This window comes from Idiotropiscis lumnitzeri, chromosome 14, assembly GCF_059441095.1.
Source record: "Idiotropiscis lumnitzeri isolate Australia: NSW breed Sydney's pygmy pipehorse chromosome 14, RoL_Ilum_1.0, whole genome shotgun sequence".
NCBI lineage: Eukaryota > Metazoa > Chordata > Actinopteri > Syngnathiformes > Syngnathidae > Idiotropiscis > Idiotropiscis lumnitzeri.
This window is the reverse complement of record NC_142404.1, coordinates 3,847,441-3,866,214: the sequence shown is the minus strand read 5'-3', so window position 1 is coordinate 3,866,214 and position 18,774 is coordinate 3,847,441. Positions and strand designations below refer to the sequence as shown.

At 42.9% G+C, this 18,774-nt stretch overlaps 1 long non-coding RNA gene across 2 annotated transcripts; it reads right to left on the bottom strand.

The window, feature by feature from the left end:
- Positions 1–3,991: 3,991 nt before the first annotated feature.
- Positions 3,992–18,193, bottom strand: LOC148323162 (uncharacterized). 2 transcript variants are annotated; one of them, XR_015846554.1, is made up of 5 exons: positions 18,133–18,193; positions 7,754–7,843; positions 6,517–6,604; positions 4,510–4,610; positions 4,193–4,248 (listed from the first exon to the last, which is right to left on the bottom strand). It is a non-coding gene; the product is annotated as an uncharacterized LOC148323162 (long non-coding RNA). The 2 variants fall into 2 exon arrangements; XR_015846553.1 differs by having other exon boundaries at positions 3,992–4,610.
- Positions 18,194–18,774: the final 581 nt, after the last annotated feature.

Genomic DNA, 18,774 nt, shown 5'->3' with positions numbered 1-18,774 from the left:
TATTCTTATTGGCAAGATTGAGACTGCTTTTTCTATTTCTGTGAGACAAGTTGCATATCCAATTTTTATTTATGCAACATGTGCATTTTTTCCATTTTTATTTTCAATTAGTTTGTAAATCCGTCGTAGAAAAGCAAATTCAGTGAAAACAATAAATCAAAACACAAATGAACAATAATGTTTAATCAATTAATAATTCTTAACACATTTATGGAAGTTCATCAGCAAGCTCTGAAGAAGCCTAAAAAACAATCCTGATCATTTGAATCAGGTGTGTTGCAGCAGGGAGAGAAGGAAAACATGCAGTAATGCGGCCCTCCAGGACCGGAGTTTGACTCCTATGTTGCACAGGGAAGGACCGGCAATGGAAAAGGCTGGTTCCCCTCTAAGCCTCCGCTTTATATTTTTATTTTCTTCGAAAGAGAACATTTAAGATAAAAAATTCTACTTAAAAAAGGCATGCAAGAAAATGCGGTGGTCCTTGATAAAGACTGTCTGTCTCCATTCTCAGTGTTTGCAGCACTGGCATCCAATTTAGGATTAGTGAATTAAAATTAATTGTCCAACATTATAAGAACAACACTCAGCAGGACCGGCCACTTACGGTTGTATTCAAAACTTTTATAGGGGCATATTTCTGGATCACACTTTAATACGGTTGCCAAAATGAATAAATGCACAAGCTCTGTAATCCGCATCAGGAAAACACTTGTAATTTTTATGACAGTGCCACAAGGGACATCAGCAACATACAAGGCATTCAGTACAGTCTCCGAAGTGGTTTCAGAAAAACATTTTCCCCTCATGAAAGTGACAAAAGAGCTAAATGTGTACAGTGAGGTGCTGTTTTAGAAGCTGCTTTATGGTTTCCCCGGAGATTTACTTGAGCCACAGTGACTGTATGCTCAAAGTGAAATTATGAACCGATATATTGTTGCATTTTAACAGATTTCCCCCCAACACTTTGCCAAGACAAGAGTAGAGCTTTGACTCATGCTGTCGTAAATCCATCATTGCCTCTATTAAGAGTAAAATTGGCATGTGTTCTTTGTTTTGTCCATTCTAGAATAGTTGATGAATATAAGTAGTCGTAGCAGTAGCACATATTTAGAACAGGATAAATGAAACATTTTATGGCCTCTGGCCTACATGGTTTTGCAAAAGTCGGCATTAGCATGTTCATGTTTCCAGTGCCACATTCCAAGCCACATTACAACATTAATCGCTGTATTAATGAATTCCCAATGGGTTTTAAGAGAACTAGAGAGGAAAGGACAAAATCATGTTTTGTCATCAGGCTTTCCTTCCAAGGTCACTGGCCAAGAAAAATCAAGACTTTGAAGAGAATGAACTTATTGTATGCAAGCTTAGCACAAGTAACAATTCCATATTTGTTGGGGAAAATCCCTTTTATGACTACACTCAACACTTGTTAGCAAAACATTGATAAGCTAATCTTGGAAGCCAAGGAAGTATTTTGAGAATAACAAAGGCAAATGAATCACATGAGTCTGTTATTGTACTCTTTTAAGAGAACCGATACACAAAGAAATAAATACCGTTATTGAAAACTAATGTTCACATATTGGAGATGTGTGCCAATATACTGCATTGCTTCTACATACCACGTATGATTTGTGTATGTCAACAGTTTGTCACGTGAGGAGTGGGGTTTGGACCCAGAAGCAGACAGGAGAAGGAAGTGGCGACGTAAAAGTCTTCCAAGTAATAACAAGCAGGCCTGGATTCAGAACACATGGAAGATGGCTGACATCACACGAAGAAAGCTTGATGTACTGACGATGTGTCACTGAGTAACTCGATCTTAAATACTCCAAGCATCAAGCCTATATGACATCATAAAAGAACAGAACATAGCAACTGTGTAGCAACAGATACATTAAGACATGTCACAACACAGTTTATATAATTGTGGTACATATTTCCTTTAATTAGTCAATACATTCAATTTAGGTGTCTGTTTTTTTTCAGTATATTATGAATACAACGTTATCTTTGAATGGAACCACCTGCAGTGGTATCTCCAAGGTTGAACGCTCCACGCTAGACGCTAAGTCAGTCTAGTGGTAAACCCTGATGGAAGCAGTCAAAAGTCAAAATGATCATATGTTACAGAAAAAAAATCAAATACATACATGCAGTATTGGAGCTTGAACAACTTTGCAGGATGTGTTCAGCATTGGACATCCTACATTTTCTTAATGAATATTATGCTAATTAATTTGAGAAGTTTGTCAGGATAGCTAAGGATGAGTGGCTAAGAATACGTGACAGGCACGAAACAGATACACTTATTTTTCATTTATTGTACGTACCAGCTTCTCCCGATTATATATGGGGTGCTCACAAAAAATCTTTATGACTTAAAAATTACTTCAAAGATATTGTTACACATGTTGTGTCTTATTCATAAAACTCAAAAGTGTGTTATTCATGCCTTCAAATAAATATAAAGCCAGTATGTCACACTACTTCTACTCATTTCCTGCACGCTCCTGCGACAGGGGATAACATTTTTGGGCGGGGGATACAAAGATTTAGGGGGAAGCTGCATTAGTGATAACTGCGCCAAACGTAAACAATGCCACTTTGGCAGAATCCACCTTATTCATATATGAATGAGCATTCACGTGGAATTGATGTGTGACTTCCGGTATAGCGAAACCGGTGTTTTTTCTACATGGAAAATGCCAGGGTGGTCTGGCTGTCTGGCTGGGAGCATTGCTGGCAGGTTGGCAAAACTATCCGATTTGGATTGTTTTCTAATATATAATGAAAAAAACAAATCCAAGCTGGATAGGGAAGCGGGCCCTCTCATGGCCTGCCCAGCACTGAACACACCTGGAACACATTTTTCCGGTAATAGTTAAACTATGAGATTTTACACAGATATGATTGCAGGGATTGAAATTTGTCCATATTTTGCACTTCATGGATAATCGGTGACTGTACCTCTCTCAATGACGTCCTTGATTTTATCCAGTCAGGTGTCATTCTATGCCTTCATAGTGTATATGTGTGAGCCACAAAGATAATCTATTCTTAGTAGTGTTGTCAAAAGTATTGATACTTTAAAAAGCATCGATATTTAGACCCCGCAACCGAATACAATATGGTGGTGCTACGGTGCGAGTGCCCACACCGCCCACCCGCCAGACAGCATCCAGCAGTCAGGAGAGCTCGCACTGCGATCCCGTTTTACTACTGCAAAGTATGGACAGTGGGGCAGTAGCAGGAGAGAACCAGCCAGCCAGTCTAGTTCATGTTAATAAAAATATTTTTTATGTCTTTTTAAAGTATTTGTCAGCTTGTTTATCCCCTTGGTATTGCAAATGGTATTGAGTATCGATTATTTTCTTGGGTATTGATGTAGTTTGAAATTTTAGTATTGTTACAACTCTAAAAACGCCTTGTTGTGCTTCTCGTGAGCAGAAAGACTGCGCTGGGAGGCGGAGGTTCCAACTTCACGCCCAGGCCATCCAATTACAAAGTCAGAATCAGAATCAGAATGCTCTTTATTATCATTGTACTCAGTGTACAACAAGATTATAGAGCATCCCTTTTCAGGACAACATAGCAAATGATGTAATTAAATATATCAATTAAATTAATTAAAAAAATAATGATTGAATAATAAATATGAAACAACATAAATAAAACACATGTTGCAGTTCTACAAGACAAAGGCAGTCTGCGTGTGAGTAATAGCTTTTGGTTTTTTTTGACTGTTAAAATAAAAAAATAACTAGCTACAATATGTGTGTTGTGTACATAATTTTAGCATCTCTTTAATTCAAAATTAAAAAAAAATATATATATATATATATATATATATATATATATACTGACCCAAAATGTTAAGAAAACACTAAAACAACAATTTTTCTTTGGTACTTATTTGTATTGTATTGTATTGTATTATTCCTTCATTTACTGACAAATTGATCTGTTTTGGGTTTCACATGGGGATATCTTGCTACTGACAAAGTGACAGTGTCTTTTATGAGTTCATAGCAGTCCACACCCTAGTTTGTGCAGCCAGGCAGTAATAGTTGTGTCCATTGTTAAACTATGTGGAGAGAAGCGGTGATGTACTATTGAGAGGGGAGGGGCCTGACCCTGCTGCTTGCCCTGTGTTGTGTTGCTTGAATAGGCAGCGGAGGTGTCCATCCCCCCACCCAGTGCCCGTCAGTGTGGGAAAGGCGATCCTGGAAGCACCTGCAGCAACTTGACAGTGACAGACACAAGATTGCGTGTAAACTTTGCATGCCGCAGCCATCGTGAGGTGATACTACACACGGACGGGTACAGTAGGAGTGTCACAATCCCATGCGGAGATCAAATAGATCAGATTCACATGTGCATCCAGTAACAATGTGTATGCTGCACTGCACTGTGCAAACATTGTGGACAAATATATTTTACAGTGTGAGCGTAGTATAACATTTTGCTCTGTACAGTACAATAGGCAATGGTGGGCTGGCATACGGGGAACGCAGGGTTTTCCGCGGTGGGCCACAACCAGTCCATAGCAGGCCTCCGAGTAGATGGTCTATCACAGATCTTGTCCAGATTAGTCGGTCTAGATTCTGTACAGCAACATTTGAATAGGTCATGGAGGAAGAGAAGATGCAGCAATCAAACACGCCAATATGTAGTTCAACTAAATGCAATGGTAGAAAAACAAGTTTTCAGTCAACTCTTGAATATTTCTACTGAGGTAGCGGCTCTAATTTCCGTGGGTCGGGCATTCCCGAGAACTGGATAAATAAATGTCAAAAGTATGAATATATTTATGTTGCACTGACATCTCAACAATGCAAAAGCACAACTTAGAACTACATCAGGCAGTAGGCGGGGGACACCCTGAACTGGTTGCCAGCCAATCGCAGACGAACAACCATCTGAGCTCACACTCATACATAGGGGCAATTTAGAGTGTCCAATCAACCTGCCCTGCATGTTTTTGTATTGTGGGAGGAAGCCGGTGTACCCGGAGGAAACCCACGCAGGCACAGGGAGAACATGCAAACTCCACACAGGAAGGCCGGAGCCGGAATCGAAACCATGACTTCGGCGCTGTGAGGCCATTGTGCTAACCATTCCCCACCGTGCTGTCTTGCAGGAGAGTCATAAAAAACAATTAAAAATAATATTCACCACTACAATGTAACTAGTCGTGTGCTGTATTGCAAGTGATATTTCAATCTTTTTGGTTAAGATTCTTCCAAAAAATAAAAAATAAATACAAATTTTCAATGATACAGTGCCCGCAATCCTGTGTCTGAAAGAAAGCCTTGGAAGGTTTACGCTGGTATAGCTGAAATAAACAAAAAAGATTAAAATAACAACAACGTCAAGCCACCAAGACACACAATATTGAATGAAGACAAAACATTGTTGGAAATAAATGTATACAATATTTTTCAAATATAAACAGTTTTGAATGCTGATCGGGACTTTTGATAGTGTTGACAGAACATCACTGATACCCATCTACTATGTCTTTGCGACACACCTGACATGGTTCTCAACCTGTAAATACTTGTTACACAACAAATTTAACTTTAAAAATGCGAAATAAAGAATAAATACAAAGCTTCAGGCTGCGAGAGGCACATGATCTACAATCCCTGCAGTGGACGATACAATGGGACGTTGACGAATAACTACGTTAATTTTTTTTTCATATTTATAAAAAAAAACTGGTTTATTCTAACTGGAATCCCTTGGTGCATTTTCGCCAAAGGTGCAATCTTGGTGGATAAATGCACTTTTTAACCCACAAAGAAGAAGCAGTGTAGCCAGAAATAATCATGGCTTAACTTTCGCTCTGCACAATAACATCAACAAGGACCTTTGGATAAAATGCAATGCGGGGATCTATTTAAGGTAAGCTGTTTTCAGACCAACTTTAACAAAGAAATGATCATTTTACTGAGCAATGTTTTCTCGTCCTTGTCCTGATAAGCGAGCCGTGCTTGTCGAATGGCTGATTGCGCCCTGCTCATAGCCTCTGAATCCAGCTCTACTCTGACTAACTGAATGGCACATTAGAATAACGTTATGAGTTTCCGAACAGAATGTTTAAAAAAAAAAAAAATGTCCTCATTAACATAGACGACACTGGCGAGATACAACAAGGGAAGATCAGCTAATGGGATGAATTCACTTGTGCTCTCGATCGATCTCGCGACAGGAAACCAATCGCGTACCTTGTACTGTATGAGTGCCCGTATGTATGTACAAAGCTTCTGAGTCAACTCATCTCTTTGAAACAACACATCTTTCTGCAATATGGCTGTATTTTCATCCATGAATTAATTTTTTTTTTTTATTCAAATTTTGGAAGCGCAACATGGCCGGGGAATAATGTATTGACTGATATGAAATACTTCACTTTTCAGCCGTATCATCTTGTCACAATGTCAAGACTAATACATGAGGTCATTTTGGCTACAGTATGAAATACCATTAACAGTACTTAGGTTTGACCTGAGTGCATCAATCAGACTCTCTCCTTTTGGCATGGCATGTCCCCTGATCCGTGTATGTGGCAACGCCTCCATTCCTGGCATTCCTCCTGGGAACACACAAATAGGACCCCACTGAATGGGATCAACAAGACAACATTCCTCAGGCAAGTTTTAACAAAAAACACTGTCCTGCTACTGTAAGTGGGGCAATGTCAACAACACTGGGAGATAAACAGGAGAACCATCAGATAGTCCAGATAGTACGTCATATAAATGGTAGCTGTTAGTTTTTTCATGAGGGCATCAAGTTTAAGCTCTTCAATAGACAAGAATACTACTTTTCAACGTAAATGTGTGTTTCATGCCTTTTCTTGTCTAACATGACCGTTGCTCTGTGCTGATTGACTTCTGCTCTTTGCCATTTGAAACATAAAACATAGTTTGAACTGGACTTCGTTCACCACAGTGTAGCTGTTTATCCAGCGTCCAAGGATTACAATTAACTGGTCACTCCTGTTGAGGCTTAATGACCAAGTGCTGCAAAAGCCAGCAGCAGGGACACTTCCTGAGCAGTGCGGGTTTAGGCCTAATTGGTTCTGGCACAGCAATCCTCATTGCTTATCTCATAGCCAACTGAAAATTTTCAGCAGTGAAGTGTGAATCAAAACATGCTGATAGCAGAAAATTCTGACAGAGCAGCACATGATTAAAAGGCTTTGACTTAAGGTAATTTGTACATTTCTGGCCTTCATAAGGTCCAAAAATGGTGACTAATGTGGTGTATATACATAAGTGAGATGCAACACAATATTAACTTTTAGTCTTTTTTACAAATGCTGTTGACCATTATAAAAAATAACAAAACACTTTCAAAGGGAATTAGGGTTCCCCTTTGTTATAAGAGGTCCCAACCAACAGAGTCGAACGGGGCGGGGGTGGGGTTTTTGGAATGGAGGTCCAGGAGATTTGGGTAAACCATCTGTTAACCAAAGCTTTTGGGAAAGAGCACTAATATGGATTTAGCATATTATTCTCTCTGCAGGTGGGATTGTCATAACCCCCATGGATTTCTCTGCAAGGAGAGGCAAATGGCAAGGATAAAAAAAAAAAAAGGTTGAAAAGAGGGACCTACCACAATGGAATGTATTCTGTAATTTTTTCGTATCCGTACATCTCATTCATGACTCAGAAAGTCGAGACTTAATGATAGGTGAACAAATGAAATGAAAAGAAAAATGGTGGAAATATTGACATACTGTGAGGTGGCATTTCTTCAGACATTCTAGGCGCATTGGAGATAGGAGCAACAATCAGTCTTTGGATACTAGATGACTCTCCACACAAACCTGAAGACAGCAAGAATGACATAAATTTGGTAGAAAGAGAATCTTGGGAAGTAAGAGTGCTATCCAACTGTCTAGCTGCCGAGGTTTATTACAACAGCAGTCGTCTTTACCGGGCTTAACAGTGATTTACCCCCTTTTGCTTACTTGTTTGTTTATCCTGATTGTACACCAGAGGTTTAAGCTGCCAGGTGCTTTAACAGAGCAAAGCTGTACAGCTGCTCTCATCTGCATCGAGACCAGTGACAGAGCCATACTCTCAGTGACGGCAATTAGTCATGATGGCTGTTCCAGGATTTCAGTTTAACTGTAATCGGCTTAATCTTCTCGACGAAAATAAACTGATTTCCCGTTGACTGTTAAAAAAGGAATTTATTTTGATACATACAGAATGTCAAAATAAATTATTGCAGACTTTCAACTGTAGCAAGTCCTAATTTTCACAAAGACATTTGAATGAACTTTCTTTAATCAGAAACTAAATACAATGAACTGTAATAGTCCATGATACATGACATGGATTAAAATCATCCACGACTGAGGTGCCAATGATGGGAGACTATTTCTCTCTCTATATATATAAGAAAAAATCTGCAAACGACAGCTTCCCTCTAATCCGGCTTTGATCCCAATTGAACCCGGGAGGCTTGGGCTGCCCACTATTCTTTATTCTGTGAATTGATTCTCGGAAGTCTTTATTTTGAAGACCAGGCTGGAGAAATGCTGTTGACATCATGAAATACAATTGATATACGGACAAAAAAACTGCGAAAATGATACACATATTAAGCAAGAAGGTTAGTATTCTGCTATAAATCAGAGAACATAAAAAAAAAAAACATTTTTTCTTAACTAAAGTTGCCAAACCAAAATATTACCACAGCCCGATCAATCATATTGGAATTGAGAACCTCACATGATGCCTCCTGCTCATATGGATTCAGAACTCTATATAGAAGTATACAGTTATACCTGGATGTACAAGTGCCCCAAGCTACAGGATTTTCACGTTACGAGTCAGTCGATTACATCTTTTAATTATTTTTTGCTTTGTGTTGTGAGACAAAATTTGAAGGAACAAACAGGCTTCAAATACACCACTTGCATTCTCTGCAATTTAGTCAACAGTAGTAATCGGACAAACAAATGCAAAATGAGACTAACCGACCATGTTCCTGTCGTGCTTGACAGGTCTATGCACCAATTCAAAGCACAGAGGTCAAATGCACAGTTGTTGCTGCTACTTCGGCTTGTATCGACGAGCAGTCATTACACATTGGAAAACCTGTTCGTTTCTTTCATTCTGTTTTAATTAGTTGTATGTTTTAGCACAAAACATTGCCTTTTTTCTTTGTTAAAAATGTGGTGCGTTTTAGAGGCTTGAACGGATTCATTGAAAGGCATTTAATTTCAATATTAAATTGGGAATATTGATTCAAGACCCTCTGAGACGCTGAGCATCCGATGGGAGGGATAAAGACCTGCATTTATCCAATGACTGTGCAGTTTCGCACGGTGGAACAACCCACTCTACACTTCTTGGAGTCTGATATATCACTACTGGTATGAGTAAACAGACAGGTCTGTCTTCAAATTGGCCTTGCAAGCATATCTGCAACCAAATACACTTTTCCCTCTTTTGAACGGTCGCCGGGTAACACTGTTTGGTGTCAATTTCCGCATAGCGCTGCCCTCTCAAGCGGATCTTACTTTGTGTGAATGTTGCTTGCATTTTGACACTTTGACAAACGGCCTGTTCACCGAACATTTCATCATGGACATTCATTCGTCATCTGATGGCTGTTCAGATGTTGAGTAGTCTTGTAGAGTCTTTGGGCCACCTTCAAAATTACGTGGTAGCAAAACTGATAGAAGATTATCGACACAAAACAATTAAAATTACATACTCTAGTCCGCTTCCTTTAGATCTAGATTTGTTCAACTCAATATTGACAGAGGTAGTCGGTGAGTCCTTCTCTTCTAGATTGGAGAAAGGACACTTGGCTTTTCATATCATCTCATTTATCTCTCTGATATGTTACATTATGGAGAGTAGGCATGTGGTTGAATTGTCAAACAGATGACTAATGACACTCATTAGACTAAATAGAGTCAGTGGGGTGACTCACCAGGGCCACACACAACTTGTTGGCAGGTTTCGGTGCGGTTGAGGGCTCCTACAAGTTCACACATAGACAGGAGTTAATATGAACCGTAATTCATGTGTGAGGGAAAAGAAAAGTTACGGAAGTAAATAAACATGCAGCTCATCACTCTAACTGCCTACACTTGCTTGAACCATCCATCCATTATCTGTACCGCTTCTCCTCACGAGGGTCGCGGGGGGTGCTGGAGCCTATCCCAGCTATCTTTATCTTCAGGCAGCAGGCGGGGGGGACACCCTGAACTGGTTGCCAGCCAATCGCAGCTGCTTGAACCAAAACATGTTAAATACAGGGTTAATGAACCCAATTGGCCATGTTGCCCATGTGACGACTCAGGTGAAGCTGTGTTTCGAAGCAAGCATTATGTTTTGTCAGTCTCCCGACCTCTCACACCAGCAAAGGCTCTGTCCCCCCAGAGGTGGTGTTACAGATCCCTAGAGCTATCTTCTGTAGCCAGGCATCCTGCCATCAGCCACTGCTCAGCGCACACTGCATCTGACCTGCTTGGTGCCTCCCTCGGGTGGTGCGCCCATTTGAAAGGTTACTCACATCATATTTTGCCTGGTTATGCCTGGCCGTGCCCCGTGGGTGGAGAACCTGCCACCAGGTTTTTGCCATCCAACACCACCTCCAGGCCTAGGCTGCAGAAGGGGGCCCTGGTGACTCACCTCTGGGTGATGAAAAATGCTGTCCATAAGTGTTTATCTCATCGTAAATCTAAGTTGCGTGCCAGTTGGCACGTTTGAAACGTGTGTAGCAAAAATTATGCTCCGTCGCCCATTTTGCCTTAACAGGGGAAGGGAACTTTTGGCGGCAGCGCGTCTGTGACAGCCAATCGGCATCGAGAACTTACCCTGCCAAGGGTATAAAGCACCCAGAAACTTAATGTAATTCTGAAAGGATCACTGTAACACACAATCTTCTCCACCAAGATGGTCCAAGGTGATGCCTAATGAAAGAGTATATACACCAGAGGTATTCAATTAAAAGTCACAGAGGTCCACGACGAAAATTTCTTCCAATTAAAAGGTCCGAACCAAAGTCCAACTTCTCGAAATGTCAAGCCTATGTTCATATTTTTATATAGTTTCAATATTTAGTCATTTTCAACAGAGCGCACTTATATACTAAATATTTAGCAATGTTCACATTAAGCACCTTTGCCAGTCAAACAAATATTAGGCGTTTATTTCACATTCAAGAAAATGTGGCTCCACGAATTTAAGGGTGCCACTTCCAGAAAAAAACTGTAAAATATCTCCTGCAGAAATATATCAAGTGCTAAGCATTGAGTTAACATCTTTTACCTTTTTCTTTTAAATCAAAGAGTTATCAGCCTAAAAATAAAACGGAAAGCCTAATTATCCAAGTAAACCAGATCAACATGTTCAGTACACAATCAATAAAAATGGCTGTCCTCATGAAAAACTAATTCAAAATGAGCTTTGACACCACTTTTTCTTTTGAATATTTTTTTAACTTCTCTTAATGAGAAAAATGAGTTTGTGATTGCCCTGCCAGTGACTTAAATCTGTGTTGGAACGGAGTCAGGGCCATTGGGATTTGGTAGATTATTTCACACATCTGGGCTTTGTGTTTTCCTTTAAATAATATCTTCCCCATCACTGAATGTTTTTTTATGTTTCTCCAAAATCCAAGTTACTTATAGTGAATATTCGTTTGCATGCCGCTGGGCTGTAAACGAAAATGTAAAAATCAGTTTTACTGCACTCGAAGTTCGATGTTTTTGCCTGTGCTCACCTCAAACGTCAGCGGATAACTGCACAAAAGGGCGGTGCTTTGTTTCGTAGTGGCGCTTCGCAATGTTGCGACGGTTTCGGAGCATATGATGCACAACACTGGTTTTGAATCGGCTGCAGCCAGAACGAAACTAAATTTCTCTGTCCATTCATTTAAAACAACACGCATCGACCTTGCTTACTTTTTAGCAAGGCAGCACTCTCTTCCGGTCTGCTGCGCAATTGGCAGTGGATCGTAAACAAAAGATTTGATTGGCTCAAATCAGTGACGCCTTTTCCGTATTTACTAGAATTGCAGCGCCAACGTTTGCGAATGCGTCCTGAAAAAAATTCATCATAGATTGCCGATCGGTCCGGTCCGAACCATCCGGATCCGGACCGCGGTCCGCCATTTGGTGATGCCTGATATACACTGTATATGTTGTAAAATAAGTAAGAATAAAACAAAAAACATTTATTGGCTAACAGAGTGAGACTTCAATTTTCACATTGAATTTGATAGTCATTTATTATATATTATATTGAAGCAAAGTTACCCACAACCCTTGTGAGGAGTTGCTCCTCACAGTTTTAGGAGAGTACTTAGCAGTGTAAATTAATGGAAAAAATAACAAAACTCTGCTGGCATCTGTATTCTCAGCCATAGATATTGCAACTAAATCGCTGTTATCATGAACACAAAGAATTGTTGTTCAGTTTCTCTGCAAAACCCCTAGCCCACTGAATGCATAAGCTGGTCTCGTGCTGGCAGACAAGTTGAACTTTTCCCAAAGGTGTAAATAATGCGCTAAACAATTAGAATAGTCCTTAACAAAAGGGAAACTCTTAAAGAGATTGTTATTAGAGGTGCTTGTCATACAGGAGCGGAAAGGTCTTTAATCTTCCTCTCGCGATTTGTAATCAGGCTTCCTATGTGTTGTTGTGACTTTCATCTTACAGACAAATAAGAAAACATTGTGGCAGTTGAAATGAGCACACAAGACTGACTGTGAACACGTCTTTATTCCAAGACTGCTAACAACAGAATCAAGCACAATCACAAATTCGTGCCAACAAACATTCACATGAATACACCCCCAAACGGGATGCCTGCTGGGTGAGAGGCATGGTCCTAATGTCCGCCTCACAGCCCCCCCCCCGAACACCCAGAAGGTCGCTCAGAACGAAAACCTCACAGGGGGCTTCACCGGCCTGCCACAACGACTACGCAGGCCATCCTTTAGCGGTGCAGTTGAAACCCGGTGGGCAGGGGGGTCAGGCGAGACAGGAGCGGGAGCACAACACACAACGTCGTCGCGCGGAAGTGAGGGCGTGGACTTTGGAGGGCGACCGCGGCGAGGGACGTGGGCCGGCAACAGCACATCGCCTGCAACCAAATGAGCTGGTTTTAGCCTATCTAACGAGACGCACGCCCTTCGCCCACCCATATCAAGCACAAAACTCTTATCGCCGCGCTCCAGCACCCTAAACGGGCCGTCATACGGTGGCTGCAAGGGCGAGCGGTGGGCATCGTGGCGCACATAAACAAAACGGGCTGACATAAGCGCGGACGGCACGAATACCTTGGGAACACAGTGTTGAACCGGTGCAGGGCTCAGGGGCCCCCCGACAAAAAGGGAAAGGGCGGAGCGTCCGAACCGTCTGGCAGAAATTCACCAGGTATGCGAAGCGGCTGACCGAGCACCAACTCAGCAGGAGCGGTGTTAAGATCTTCCTTCGGCGCTGAACGTAAGCCGAGCAAAATCCATGGCAGACGGTCGACCCAGTTACCGTCCGATAACGCAGCTCGCAGCGCAGCTTTAAGTGACCGGTGAAAACGTTCGCACAAACCGTTAGCCTGCGGATGGTAGGCAGTAGTGTGGCGCACGCGCACAACCGACGATACTGCCAAGGCTGACCAGAGCTCAGATACAAACTGGGGGCCCCTGTCCGAGGTAATATCGGACGGCGTGCCAAAACGCGCGACCCAGGACGACAGAAACGCACGGGCTATACCCACCGAGGTTGTGGAGGACAGAGGAACCGCCTCTGGCCACCTAGTCGTCCGGTCCACCATAGTGAGTAGGTGAGTAAAACCTTGCGAAGGGGGAAGGGGACCTACCAAGTCCACATGCACATGGTCGAACCTCCTGGCCGGAATCGGAAAGGGTTCAAGGCTCGACCTGGTGTGTCGGTGGACTTTGGCACGCTGACATGCTACACAGGCCGCTGCCCACATCCTGATGTCCTTACGAAGCCCGGGCCAGACAAACTTGGCCCCAACCAGCTTGACCGATGCACGGACGCCAGGGTGTGACAGGGAGTGGATCGAATCAAAAATCCGGCGACGCCATTCCAACGGAACCACAGGACGAGGGCGGCCCGTGGACACATCGCAGAGGAGAGCAGTGCCACCGCCCCGCAACACCACCTCCTCAAGCTTAAGAGCCGTACTCACTGCCTTGAGGTTGCGGATGTCAGGATCAACGGACTGGTCGGCAGCCATTTCCGAAAAATCAACCCCGAGCTGGACTGGACACACGATCGCGCGCGATAAACAATCAGCTACAGGGTTACACTTACCGGCCACGTGCCGAACGTCCGTCGTAAACTCTGAAACGGCCGCCAAGTGCCGCTGCTGACGGGCCGACCATGGTTCAGTAACCTTTGACATCGCAAACGTAAGTGGCTTATGATCCACGTAAGCCGTGAAACGGCGTCCTTCAAGAAGGAAGCGAAAGTGGTGCGTCGCAAGGTACAAAGCCAACAACTCGAAAACACTATACTTGCGTTCGTTATCCCGCAGCTTACGACTGAAAAACGCAAGAGGCTGCCACACATTTGCCACGAGCTGCTCAACCACTGCCCCAACAGCTATATCAGAAGCATCTGTAGTTAAGTCAACTTGCGCAGTCGCAATCGGGTGGACCAGGAGAGTCGCACTTGCCAGGGCGTCCTTAGTTTGTCGAAAAGCCTGTTCCCGCCGCGCAGACCACTCGACAGTATCATTAGCTTTCTTATTTTTCAAGGCATTGTAAAGAGGATGCAGGAGGTGGGCCGCACGCGGGATAAACCGGTTATAAAAATTAACCATGCCCAAAAACTCCTGCAGCGCCTTAACTGAGGCCGAGCGGGGGAAATCCACCACTGCCTTCACCTTGGCGGGCAAGGGGACCGCGCCCTGTGCTGAAATCCGGTGGCCTAAGAAATCGATCTCAGCCAGACCAAATTGACATTTCGCTGGGTTAACGATCAGACCATGCGAATCAAGACGCTTGAAAACCTCTGTTAAGTGCGACAGATGTTCCTCTGGTGAAGGACTGGCCACCAGAATATCGTCGAGATATACAAACACAAAGTCGAGGTTGCGCAACACAGAGTCCATCAATCTTTGAAAAGTCTGTGCTGCCCCCTTCAGTCCAAAAGGCATGCGCAGGAATTCAAAAAGACCGAACGCGGTTATCACCGCGGTTTTGGGCACATCTTCCGCCTGCACAGGTACCTGGTGGTAACCACGGACCAAGTCCACTTTTGAAAAAATGGTGGTGCCCGCCAAACGGGTGGAAAAGTCTTGAATGTGTTGAATGGGGTAACGGTCATGCGTAGTCACATTGTTAAGGCGACGAAAATCACCACAAGGCCGCCAGGAACCATCCCTTTTAGGCACCATGTGTAAAGGCGAGGCCCACGGACTGTTAGAACGCCTCACAATCCCCAAACGCTCCATTGTAGCAAACTCCCCTTTTGCTATCGCCAATTTGGCCGCGTCAAGGCGACGCGCGCGAGCAAAAACTGGCGGGCCGACCGTGGGTATGAAATGCTCCACCCCGTGTTTAGTGCATGCGGTGGAAAAAGCTGGAGTCGTTAGGGAGGGAAAGTCTGTCAGCAGGCACTGATAAATGTCACCCGATGCCAAATAATTCGCATGCGTTAATTGCCCGAGTCCCACAGCCTCACACGGAAAAGTAGCGAAAGAAACAGCGTCAATCAAACGGCGGTTCGCGACATCAAAGAGCAGTCCATGTGCACACAGAAAATCCGCGCCGATAATGGGAACCGTGATTGCGGCAACAAGAAAGTTCCACTGGAAATCACGTCCATGGAAGCACAGAGTCACCAACCTGGAACCAAAGCTGATGATGGGCGAGCCGTTAGCCGCACACAGGGGTGGTCCGCAAACGCCGCCCGCCTTGTCCACTGCGGAGGGTGTAAGCAGGCTGACTTGCGACCCGCAGTCCACCAGGAAACGTCTTCCAGAGGACGAGTCTGTAATGAAAAGCAGCTCGCTCTCTTTGCCGGCGCCCACAACCACTACTGAACGCCGGCGTTGGAGTTTCCCGGAGCTTCGTAGGTGCAGGGGGGAACACAACGCCGAGCCTTGGTGCCAAACCGCTGATGGAAGAAGCAGAGAACCTTCTCACGACGCTTTCGAACGACCACTGCGGCCACCGTTGACGGATCCACGTCTGGTGTCGTCCCAAGGGTGGAATCGGCCGCCACACTTTGCACGGCGAACCATCTCGTAGCCAGCAGAACTTGATCCGCTTCCTCAGCCATACCTCGATAATCGCCAGTCGCCAGACAAGCGGAGTTAGCCAACACCGCGCGCACCGGAGATGGTAGCTGTCGCAGGAAAATGTGCGGGAAAATAAAACCGCCCTCATCCGAACCCAAGAGCGACAGCATATTGTCCATGAGATCCACCGCCGTGCCATCTGCCCTCTCTGAGTCCGACAAACAGAACCTCCTCAGCAGAAGCTGTTTGAGCGCGTCGTATTTCCCGCCATGTGGAGGTGCTCGCAATAGCTGCATAACACGACGTGTAGTCAGTTGGTCGAGGGACGCCACGACCATGTAGTACTTCGGGTCATCGGAGGTGATTCCACGAAAGTGGAAAAGCGCTTCCACATGCTGGAACCACGAAGCCGGATCGCTCTGCCAGAACTCCGGTAGCCTCACGGTAGCGGTGACGGCTGCAAGATGAGGGAGTTGGGGCGGCATGGCCGAGGAAGACACCTCTTCATCTACTACTTGAAACAAACTCAGCGTCGGGGTCACCAATGTGGCAGTTGAAATGAGCACACACGACTGACTGTGAACACGTCTTTATTCCAAGACTGCCAACAACAGAATCAAGCACAATCACAAATTCGCGCCAACAAACATTCACATGAATACGCCCCCAAACGGGATGCCTGCTGGGTGAGAGGCATGGTCCTAATATCCGCCACAACATCACTGTTGATTGTGCGAGCGAGCCAACAAAAAAAAGATATCAAAAGAAATTTGTTGCGAATTAATCTTTTAAATGACAATGACAAAAAACATTCTGTGTTAAAATCAACTAATGAATTATAAACAAAACAGACACTTGAATCACATTTTATGCATGTTATTATGGAACAAAACATTTTCACTTTGGAGCTGTAGTGTTCTTCCCCCCTTTCTCCTCCTTTGGTAAAGTTAATGCATAGTAAATAGTTTTGTTTTTAATTGTGTTACTTATTTTTAGTAGTGTTTTCACTTGTTTATATATTACATTATTTTTTGAAACGCACACTGGTTTAAAAAAAGGTCAATATAACTTAATTTGAGGGCTGCAACAGATTAATTGCAGTTGCATTCATTTCAATGGAAAATATTACCAGGGTTTATGAATGTTTCAAGTTGTGAATAATTTAGTTTTTAAGAGTATTACTTATTGTAGTGTTTTTACTTGTTTGTGTATTACATTAGATTTATTTTGAACCACACAATGGTTTAGAAAAAAAAGGTAAATAATTATTGTATGTTACTTATTTATTGTAGAGTTTTCACTTGTTTATATACTACATTATATTTTTTGAAGCGGACACTGGTTTAAAAAAAGGCAAATATAACTTAATTTGGGGGCTGGAACAGATTAATTGTATTTTCTTTCATTTCAATGGGAAATGATACCTTGAATTATGAATGTTTCAAGATACCAATGGGCTCTTGAATTCCGTAATTAAAAAGTAATAAACAAATTACTAGCCGTTTAGTTAGGCAATTTAATATCACATCCGGTGGCCTGTGTAACTAATTCATATTCCATGAAGCCCAATAAATTCTGCATAGAGGACTTTGCCCCAACAGTCTCAGGTGATGCCATGCGTAAAGCTATGTGAATCTGGGCACTCAAGATTCGCTGCGGTTTCGAATTAATTCGTTTTGCAGATGTCTTTACTTATGCTGTTGGAATATCCTGCTGATTACTGGTAAACAGTACATCTCTGAATAATCTGAATAATATGCTTGAATGTGGGGGGTGCAGCGTTCTGGTGGGGGCTTCCTCAGAAAGCAGCAATTGAAACTATTTATTATAGTAGTAAACAGCATTATCTAAGTGTTTTTAATTTTTGCTTACCGTATCATGTCGTGCAGCGGTCATTTTGACTCTGAGTAGGTGGACCAATTGTTGACCATGACTGAATGAAGATGTCAAAGAAGAAATCAAAATAGGATTCAAGAATGGCATGTTACTCAAGGTAATGTGCTCCAAGCATGCATCCCTCAGTGAAACAATGGAGAATAATGCAATCTCGCAGTGGCGTGCAGTAAAGGCCTTCAATCTCATTTACATTTGTTGTACAACGTACAGTACATGAAATAACAGTCTTTTGTCTTTATTTCATAATATCTGTCTTGGCTGCACAGTTTCTAGTCATCTGTCTGTGAATTTTGTTCCCAATCAGATTTCAGTTGAAGGACAAAACCTTCAGAATCCCGAATGTCGGTGTAGAACGCACAACCGCATGCGCACACACATACACCATTAAAAGAGTTGTTTTTAACCAGTCAGATTTTAAATTAATCAATCTGTGCCCTTGTAACAGCTCGGAGTGACATTCTCTATTTTCTATACTCTAATTGTTCGAGCTAAATCTGGGAATCAAAATAAAACCAATTAGAAAGGAAGTACAATTTTGGATTTGATTAAAAATTCGTTTTCAAGGCGCACTTTTCAAGAAAATGAGGATGGGTCGAGCAACACCATTGATGGCTGGCT